The sequence below is a fragment of the Orycteropus afer genome, unplaced genomic scaffold (assembly GCF_000298275.1).
Source record: "Orycteropus afer afer isolate SDZICR_OR568_19922 unplaced genomic scaffold, OryAfe1.0 scaffold00391, whole genome shotgun sequence".
Lineage (NCBI taxonomy): Eukaryota > Metazoa > Chordata > Mammalia > Tubulidentata > Orycteropodidae > Orycteropus > Orycteropus afer.
Window position 1 is genome coordinate 2,929,859 of NW_006921978.1, and position 10,252 is coordinate 2,940,110.

Sequence of the window (10,252 nt, forward strand, 5' to 3'; positions counted from 1 at the left end):
GCAGTCATGTGGTTTATGTCACATTCTACACAGATATAGTCTTATTAACATAACAAAGAAAACGTTATTACCAAGCAGGAAAAGGGGATAAGACTTCAACATTTTTTTTTTTTTTTTTGGAGCACAATTCAGTGTACAACAGGAAACAAACGCTTAAATAGTAAACAGTTATTTTTGATGTGAATATTACGAGAACATGAAATAGAAGTACTAGCAGTACATTAATCGAAAATAAGTTCTAAAGATGCTATGTATTACTTAGGCTTAATTTTTTTTAAATCCTTAATGTGGCGAAAAATTCCCTGCATGCTCTCAAACTCGCCTGCTTTCAGCCACACCCCTCTCAACACTTTCTATCATCCTTTTTTTTCCGCCCCCCAGTGTTTTCAAATATAACAAGCAGCTTCCTAGTTTATGGACATTGTACTATGTACTCACTGCCTAGAAAAATCGTATCCTTTCTTCCTGCTTCTGTCTACCCATATTTAAGAGTCTGCATTCAAAATATTCTTTTTTTTCCAGAGTAAATTCCCAGATTATATACAGTAAAGTTTGCAAAACCCAGAAACTCTGTAAGACAGAAACATGCTAGAGAAGGAAAACTTAAACAATTTCCACTAATACAAGTTTAAAAGTGGTAAAACTTCACACTGTCAAAAGCAGAAAACTTGCAAGACCCAGAAAAACAGAGCAACCCTGTAGAATTCTGGTTCCACAACTTTCATTGTATATTTCTTTTTCTCTAGCACTTAAGGCAACTATAATATTAAAACTATGTTTGTTTACTTTCTATCTTGTTTGGTGTAATGTGAGCAGTGCAGAGCAAGGGGCTACATTTCTCTTAGTCATCCCTACGCAAGCAATGCCGAGTTTGTAATAGGAGCTCAATTTGTTTTCTAATTATTTAATTAACAATTAATTATAATGAGCTAATTATAGTTTAATTAACTTAACCAGTATAAATAAAACTTCTAAATAATTGAGGACTATCTGTAAATACATCTGGACTGTAATTGATCATTGTTGTTGTTGTTGTTGTTGTTGTTGTTGTTTGCCGTCGAGTACATGATAGAAGAATGAAGCCAAGAAATATATCTGCATATTTTGGCAAGGTTATAGCTCAGTTTGAGATTAGGCATGCCCCATTTTCTACTTTCTTCTGATCTTAGAGATGCATCATTATATATTTTTTAATATGTTAATGAATTATTGATGAAAATTCATGCAGTAAGTCAGGTTTCCATTGAGAGTTTCCGTACAAATTGTTCAGCGAGATTAATTACATTTATCACACTGTGTCCACATTCTTTTTGTGTCCTGCTTGCTCCATTTTCAATATTCTAGTTTCTCTGCCTCGTTATTGTCTCTTCTTTGATTTTCAGTAATTGTTGGCCTTTTGGTCTCATATAGATGTTTTTAAATATAGCATCAATCTTATGGGTAATGCCCTTTTTTGGTGTACTACTCTGCTATTTTGCTAAAAAATGACCTCAGAAGATAGACTTGGTTCTAGGTTTAAAGGATATCTCAGGGCAATAGTCTCAGGGCATCCTTTGTTCTTTTCTGTTCCAGTTTGTCTGACTTGTATTTTTTAAAGAATTTGAGTTCTGCTCCCCATTTCTTTTCTTTTCTATCTGGGACCATCTATTTTGACCCTGTTCAGAACAATAAGTGGAGTTGACTGGCCACAATTTAGTTTTGGTCTCAAATGAGGTTGTGGCTCACGTAGACTTGTTACTTTTCTGAGCTTTGATTACCTTCTTACTGTTTTGCTCCTGAGTAAAGATCCATACTTGTGTGATAGATGGCTGCTAACAACCTTTTCAGACCCAGAGAACACTTACTTCATAAGGATGTAGCTCATGATTTTTTGATCATTTATGCCCATGTACTGATTTATCCCATGAGATTGTGATCCTGAGCTTTCAAACCCAGAAAAGCAATGCTGTAAGATGTTTGATTATGTCTGAGGAATATCCATACTTGTGTCTTCAGTGAATATATATGCCTGCCCCCTAAGGCATTTGACTGCTAACCAGAAGGCTGGAAGTTCAAAACCACCAGCCACTCCTCAGAAGGAAGATTGGGCTATCTACTTCCCTAGTGATACCATCTCAGAAACCCAAGAAGGGGTCACTATGGGCCAGATCGGACTCGATGGCAGTGAGTTTGTGTGTGGGTGTTTATCTTTATTTTCCCCTTATAAAATAGGGCTCATACAATACTTGTCTTTATATGCTTGACTTATTCCATTTACAATTATGTCCCCCAGGTCCATCCATGTTTAATATGTTTCCTTATAGTTGCATTAAAATACCAGGCTGTTTTGATTATAGTGACTGTGTAGTATATTTTGACATTGAACAGTGTGAGGCCTCCTCCTTTGTTCTTTTTCTTTGGCTATTTGTGGTTCTACCAGTTGCCTGTCAGTTTGTCATACTGTGGTGGCTTGCATGTTGCTGTGAGGCTGGAGGCTATGCAACTGGTAAGTCAAATATCATCAGGGTCACAAAGGGTGGACAGATTTCAGTGGAGCTTCTGGATTAAGACAGACTGAGAAGAAGGATGGGACTGTCCACTTATGAAAAATTGGCCACTGAAAACTTTATGAATAGCTGTGAAACACTGTCTGATATGGTGCTAGAAGATGAACGTCTCAGGTTGGAAGGCATTGAAAATATGACCATGAAAGAGCTGCTTCATTGGAGTAGAGTTGATCTTAATGATGTGGATGGAGTAAGGGTTTTGGGACCTTCATTCGCTGATGGAGTACAACTCACAATGGAAGAAATAGCACAAATATTCATTAGTAATTGGAACATGGAATGTACAAAGGATGAGTCTAGGAAAGTTGGAAGTTGTCAAAGGTGAAATGGAATGCATAAAGATTGATATCCTGGAAAATAGCTAACTGAAATTAACTGCTATTGCCCATTTTGAATTAGACAGTCATATGGTCTACAACTGTCTTATTAATGTAACAAAGCAAACCTTATTTCCAAACAGGATTATATCCACCAGGATATGGAATAGGATTTCAACACACATGTTTTGCAACATCACTGTTCAGATCCAGGAAATTCTGTCTGACTAACTCTTGGAAGGTTGGGCAATCTACTTCTGTAGTGATACTGCCTCAGAAACCCAAGGAGGGGTCGCTATGAGTCAGGTCTGACTCGTCGGCAAACAACAACAACTCTTGGAAAATTGTTTCTATGCTTTTAATGTTGTGATGGTCCTCTGGGGTTACAATAATTCTAATGTTAGCTTTCTTAATTGAATCCTGTATTTCCATTTGAATTCATTCACATTTCTTTGTTCTTATCTCTTGTTTCTCTTAAGACTTGATAAATTCAGTTATTTTCTCTTCTAGTTCATTTCTTCTATCTTCTGTGTGACTCTTATGTATTTCTATTGCTTTTTTTTTCTAATTTAATTGCTTTATTCTTAAATTCTAGTAGGTTTTTTTGTTGTTGTTTTCTTTCAATCTTTTCTATTTTCTTGTTTCAAGTCTTATTTTGTTTCTCCATTTGTTTCCTTCTCTTCATTTATTTGTTTTTGGTGTGCTTTTTGCTTTCTTTAAACATATTTAGCATCAAATCTCAAAGTTAGCAATTCTTTTCTTTAGTCTAACTCCATAGGAAACTTTCCTCCTCTTTATGTTTTGCTTTTGGGAATTTTGTGTGTTTTACTATGTTTTTATTGAATGTGGGTAATTTTGTTATCATTTTTTATAAACTTTATAATTTTTATTTTTATTTATTTGGAAAATTTTCTTATTGGACATGTGCAAGTATTCACCTTGCCCTGTTGTCTTTGTGGTTCCTCCGGGTTCTACTGCTCAATCATCTTGGGTCTTAGCGAGATTTGACAGCATTCTCACTCTGCATCACTTTAAAAAGTCAGGCTATGCCTTTTTCAGTTCATTCCCTTTCCTATTTTCTCTGTTTAACGTGTTTCCCAGCCCCATCTCAACACAGCTGCATAAGCGAGTACCCCAGATGTTAGTGGGTAGTTTCTTCCAACTTCCATACTGTCCCTGTTCCTCCTCTTTGCCATGTCTGGACTCACCTTGAGAGTCCAGAGTTCTGATATCTCAATCTGTGCTTGTTTTTATTCTTTAGTGGGTTAGTTATTATGTGAGTAAATGGGAGTGTCCACTCACTTTGCCATATTGCTCTAGCCCTTCCATCAAGTAACCTTGACTAAGTAATTCCTGGGTTACCTAAAACCCCTTTCATAATGATATTTACTTAAAAATATAATTAATTCAGATTAAAGTTACTATATCACAGTCTATTCAGGGGCTGACTAGATCCAAGCTGGGTGCCCTCCATGATCTTCCTACACTGATGTTTAACTCAATGGCCATGGATTTCCTCTATAAAGGACATGAAAGTCAGTCCTGACTTTGTCACTAACAGTAAATAAATGCATACTACTTTAGGCATTATTTCTGAACTATTTTTATTATTATTATGACTCATAAAATAGAAATAATAATAATACTTCCCCTACAGGATAAGCTTCTTAGAAGGTACTTAATAAATGCTATTTTTTAATGTCTTGTTTTCTAGACAAAATTAGTTATTTTTTTTGCAAGATAAAATAGTATCTAACTCAACTAGAATGTACTACTCCAGAAATTCTACTAGCATAACCCATTGTAATTATTGTTATTATTACTAATTTAAATGATGTTTTATGTTAGTGGTCTACCAAATGCATTTTAAATCACATAGTTTAGAAGTTAATTGAATAAACACACATTTTTCTGTTCAGGTCCTTCTTTATGGAAACAAATCAATTAGTATTTAATATAGTTTAGCATAGCTTAGAATAGTATAATGACAGTATTTGCTATTATTATCTCCTGAAATATCACATACATGACATTTTCGTCATTTAAAATAACAGTGTTAAAATGAAAGCTGTTTCTTTCTTATTTCCTTCCTTCCCATCTTCTTTTTTCTTCTGTCCTTCCTTCTTCTCTATTATTTCCTTCTTTTAATGTAATATTTACTTATGAACACATTCTATAAATAGTATTAGAATTAGCTTTGCAGAATAGTATTGTTATCCTAAATAGTTTACATCCTAAAGACTAACCACAACTGGATCAAAGAGAGAATTTCAAAGAATGACTCACTTATAACAGATTAGACATAAAAAAAGGAGACTTCAAGGACTACAAAGTTTCTGACTTATGTTTGTAAAGAACCTATTTTACAGCAACAAATGAAAGAGGACATTCAGATAATAGGATATACCTATTGTGCCAATAAGAAACATAAGCCAAAGTAATAGCAAACTTACTATGATTTCTAATTTTATGTCTAAAACCATTTGAGAGAGAATTGTAGATGGCAACACCACGGCTTCCAAATGTTACCACCAAAGACACGTGAATCTCCCCTGCTCACAGGCTGTCTTTTATTGTTCTTTTCCTTTCTCATTCATTTCCTCACTCACACAAGTTGCTCTTGGAGTTTTTGTACATAGTTTCCCTTAAGTCTACCATCACACAGAAATTGATTACCAATATTTTTGCTTTTGTCTTCTGTATTTGCCAGAATCTGTAGAGGACAGCATGGAGAGATCTGGAAATGCAGGTGGCCCTAATTTTCTTGGAAAGACACTGGCTGGTACAAATTCTTAACATAATGAATTACCTGTTAACTGAAAGGTTGCACGTTAAAGTCTACCCAAAGGTGCCTAACAAGAAAGCCCTATCCCTATGCTTTTGAAAAATCAGTCTTTGTATTCTTCATGGAGCATAGCTCTGCTCTGACACACGTGAGGTCACCTCCAGGGACTCAAATCTTACTGAATATTTTAGTTTTCATTCTATAGACTGCTTTCTTCAAAGAATCAGCTCAAGAGGTTTTTGACTACTGCAGAACAAAGAGAGAAAAAGATAGAGAGAACTAGTAAGCATACCCCGATTCTTTCATAAATAGTAAGAGATTGGGGGGGAGTCATTACTTGGAGTCATTACTTTCAACTGCTTCATTTTTACTTTATGACTGTCTAGAATTTTAGTTTATTGGCATGCCATAATTAACGAGATGAGGGCAGCTGGAAGTTTAAGTAGCTCAATGTCCTATTGTGCTTAGATTCCTCAGACTTCTACTGTATTTATTGATGGGCATTTGGACTATTTCCATTATTTTTGTATCCAAATAAATACTGCAATAAGCACACTTTTAATTATGTTGATTTGTTTCTATGAATGCTTAGAAAAGAAAATGTTGGATCAAAAGATGTATGCATATTTAATTCTGAGAAATACAAGAAAATTGGCTGTCAGGGTTTATAAGAATGTTCATTACCACAAGCAATGGATTAAATCTATCTTTTGAGATTTTATTTTCAGTTCTCTAAAAATGAGGAGGTTGAGCATCATTTTAGCATTTAAAAAGCCACTGGGTTTTCTCTTCTGACAATTGACCTTCATATTTTATTGTTTCTTTTCTCTTCATTCCTTCTTTTTCTCCCTCCCTTTCCTAATAAAATATTCTGTTAATAACATATGGAATATTTTCCAGTTTTGAAATTAATTATCTGGATTTTTTAAAGTAAAAACAGGACATATAGAATATTTTTGTTTAGTTTTTCTGTTTTTTTTTTTCCCTTATGATTTGGGTGAAAGTTTACAGACCAAATTCATTTTCCATACAGCAGTTAATACATACTTTGTTTCATGACATGGATTACAATCTGCATAATGTAACAGCTTTCTTCTCACTTCTTCCCTGTGGTTACTTTTTCCCTGCATCCTTCCTTCTTATGCATTCCTGCCCTCCAAACTATCTCCCTCTGCAAATAGTGCCCATCTAATCTCTCATTCTATTAATGTTTTTGCACACAAATACTTATTATTATTATTCATGGCTTTTATGTTTTCCATGGATCTCCGTTGGCATAGTGCCTAAGGCATTTGACTGCTAAGCAGAAGGTTAGAGGTTCAAACCCACCAGACACTCCAGGGAATGAAAACTGGGCAATTTACTTCCATAAAGATGTACCATTTCAGGAACTCAAAGGGGGTCTCTATGAGTCAGATTTGACTCGATGGTAGTGAATTTGTTTGTTTGGTTGGTTGGTTGGTTTTTACATTTTACACAAACTAATTTGTATTTGCCAGAGCATAGAAATCCTTTTAAACTTTAATTTTTGATGATTTCACTTTAAAGGTTTTAAAAAAGGATGTTGTTGTTGTTGTTATGTGCCGTCGAGTCGGCCCTGACTCATAGCGACCCCTCCTTGGGTTTCCGAGGCAGTATCACTACGGAAGTAGGATTGCCCGACCTTCCTTCCGGGGAGTGGCTGGTGGGTTTGAACCGCCAGCCTTCTGGTTAGCAGTCAAGTGCCTTAGGCACTATGCTACCAGAGCTCCCTTAAAAAAGAATAAAAGGGGTGAATTTATGCAGATGTAATTTCTTGGAGAATATTGAAGTACAATCTTTTTCCTTGATAGTGGAAATGAAAACCATGTATTGTATGCTTTAGTTTAGAGTATATCCATGCATATTGTTTCATGTGCATCTGAAATAAATGAGTAGCAGAGCTTCACCATTAACATCTTAATTTCGGAATATGATTAAATTTGATTAACATTGTCAACTGATGAACAGAATAAGCCACCATCTATGTCTTAACCTGCCATGTCCTTACTGATAAGAGTGTTTGCTTGGTCTCTAAGATTATAACCAATTTATTAATCAAATAAGAATGTATATGGGGTTTGAACACCTCTATATTCTTGGTCTATTGAACATAATAGTAAAAGAATATATATTTCCTTCTTTTGAGTGAATAGTGTTAATTTGTCTTATTTTAAATAATATGTGTAGTAGGAATAGTAGGGAGACAGGCTCCACCCAAGAGGCAGGAAGGAGAGAAAGCCAGGGACGACAAAGCAGCAGGATCCAGGTAAGAGGAGGGTGGAGAGGTTTTGAAGAGCTAAGGGAGACAGACTTGTCTGTCAGTTCATCATACTGTGGTGGCTTGCATGCACAGGCTTGAGGCTGTGCCACCAGTGTTTCAAATGCCAGCAGGGTTGCACCCAGTGCACAGGTTTCAGTACAGCTTACAGACTGAGACAGACTAAGAAGAGAGAAGAGTCCATCCACTTCTCAAAGAACTGTCCAGGGAAGAACTTATGAAATGGTCTGATACATTACTGGGAAACTTTATGAATAGTCTGGAAACACTGTCCAATACAGTGCAAAAAAAATTATCCCCTTAGGACCGAAGGTACTCAAAATATGACTGAGAAAGAGCTGCCTAATCAACGAGGGGCTCAAGTATAGCAAGGATCATGGAGTTGGTGTGGGAATCGGAGACAACTCATTGGCACCTAACAACAACAACAGAGATAGTAATTCAATAATTCTTTTAACTACAAGAGAAAAAGTACATACAAATTCTAACAATTGGATCAACAAGCAATATCATGGTAAATGGAGAAAATGTTGACATTTTTGAGGATTTCATTTTACTTGGATCCACAATCAATGTTCATGGAAGTAGCAGTCAATAAATCAAATGACATATTGCATTAAGCAAATCTTCTGGAAAAAGTCTCTAAATGTTATAAAGCAAAGATATGACTTTGAAAACTAAGTTACACCTGACCCAAGGGGTGATATTTTCAATAATCTCATATGTATGTGGAAATTGGACAATGGATAAGGGAGACTGAAGAAGACTTCAGAAGAATTACAGTATTATAGAAAAATATTAAATATTCCATGGACTGCCAGAGGAATAAACATATCTGTCTTGGAAGACAGAATGCCAGAATGTTTTTTTAGAAGCAAAGATTGTAAGATTTTGTGTCTCATACTTTGGACATGTTATCAAGAGGGACCAGTACTTAGAGAGGACATCAAACTTGGTAACTAGAGGGTCAGTGAAAAAAAAAAAGAAAACCCTCAGGGAGATGTATTGACACAGTGGCTGCAACAACAGGCTCAAACATAACAAGGATTATGAGGATGCTCCAGGACCAAGTAGTGTTTCATAGGCTTGCTATGAATGAAAACTACCTTGAAGGTACCTGACATAACTCAGAGGCCATTTTGATAATAATCAAATAACAAGGAATTCATCTCCTAATTAGAAAGGAAAAACATTACAGAGGTTTCAGATATAGCAAGGATTAATGAACACATATTTCAAAATGTGCCTATGTCTGACCTAATATGGAACACAAACAGAAGTTTATATTGAAATAATTTCTAAAGACTCTCTTTTGCAATTGGATCTATTTTACCATATGACTTATAATTTCTTGTAGAATGAACAAATCTCATTTTGCTCGAGTCATTTTCAGATGACCATTTCTTCACTTTTTTCATAAAAAAATGTGGGACATAGCTGAACACACACAAAAAAAATTAAATAGCATAAAATAACAACATTATTCAAAGCCTATGGAAGTCTTCAAAATAATAATAGAAATTATCTAAGTAAGGTCAATTTTTCTTATTTTATTTATTTATTTCTGTCAAGTCAATTCCAACTAATAGCAACCCCAATAGATACAGTTGAACTGCCCTGTAGGATTTACTAGGTTCTAATATATATAAGAGCTCATGTTGTTGTTGTTAGGTGCCATCAAGTCATCTCGGACTCATAGCAACCTCAGGAACAACAGATCGAAACACTGATTGAAACACTGTCTGGTCCTGTGCCAGCCTCATGATTCTTCTATACCTAATCCCACCATTGCAGCCACTGTCAATCCATCTCTTTGTGGGTCTTCCCCCTTTTCATTGACCCTCCACTTTACCAAGCATGATATCCTTCTCCAATTAATGGTTCCTTCTGACAACATGACCAAATTAGGTGAAACGAAGTTCGACCATTCTCACTTCCAAGGATCATTCTGGCTGCACTTTTTCTATAACAGTTTTGTTAGTTCTTCTGACAGTCCATAATACTTTTAGTATTCTTTGCCAACACCACAACTCAAAAGCAACAACCCTTCTTCAGTCTTCCTTCTGCATTGTCCAGCTCTGATAGGCTTATGAGGCCACTGAAAATACCATAGCTTGGATTAGGCTCACCTTAATCTTCAAGGAGACATCTAAGCTTTTCAGCACTTGTAAGAGGCCTTTGCAGCAGATTTGCCCAAGACAATACATCTGAAGTCTTGACTGCTGCTTTCATTGGTGTTGATTGTAGAATCACATAATATGAAGTCTTTGACAACTTCAAACTTTTCTCCATTTATCATGATGCT